We start from the raw sequence: 894 nt of genomic DNA, 5'->3' as shown, positions 1-894 counted from the left end.
GAAGGGTTCGTATGCGGATTTAACTGAACCGGCGCCGTGCCTAGGTGGCCTCATCTCGGAAACTGACCCACAAACCAAGATGTATTTACATTACTAACTGACAACGGTAAAGATACCACGCAAGTCATTATTCACTCATTCACCAGTTTCGTGTGTATTCTCCCTAATCAGAGGCTATGGGGGGAGGATAAAATTACTAAAAAAAAATTAAATAGGGTCGTATGATATAGTAATTGCGAAGATATGCTGAGTGCTGAGTGACTGTGTTCTCACTGACTCATTTGCATGTCATTAACTCCCAAGAACCCCACAAAGGTAAATACTAATACCTATCTATATTTTACCGAGAACCATATAAATTCAGTCAGTGGCCTCTGAAGCAGAGTCACCTTTGAGCCCAGGAAGTCTGGGTCCAGAAATGTCACCCTTAATTGCTGTACAGCATCGTTAGCAGTTCAGTCCATGATCATCCCTAACTAAGAGGAGGGCTGTGGCGCTGGGGCTGGAGCAGGAAAGAAGTACACCTCAGGGTGTACTCGTGCTGCTAACGCTCTGGCCTCGGCTCTGCCGTCTTCCTCCCTTCTCCCGCAGCTAAAGCCCTTTGCACGGATGCCACACACCGTTAGCCTCCTTTACACTCTGATACCCTGATGCACTCTGAACACACTTCTCAGCACATTAGTTCAAACTCCATCTCTTCTTTTCCTCCCTCGAAAACATGCAGAGGGAGAACTGAGCGCGTCCCTACTTTTCGGTAATGAATCGAACTCTTATTCATTTAAAGTTAAAAAGAATTCGTTCTCTGGTCCTTAAACGTTCCTATTAGCCAGTCATTTCCAACACACCTTTGTGTCCTGCCTCCTCAAACCAGTGACCGGGCAGCCCTCGTGTTCA

The sequence above is a fragment of the Mustela nigripes genome, chromosome 4, assembly GCF_022355385.1.
Source record: "Mustela nigripes isolate SB6536 chromosome 4, MUSNIG.SB6536, whole genome shotgun sequence".
Taxonomy (NCBI): Eukaryota; Metazoa; Chordata; class Mammalia; order Carnivora; family Mustelidae; genus Mustela; species Mustela nigripes.
This window is presented reverse-complemented; position numbering follows the sequence as displayed.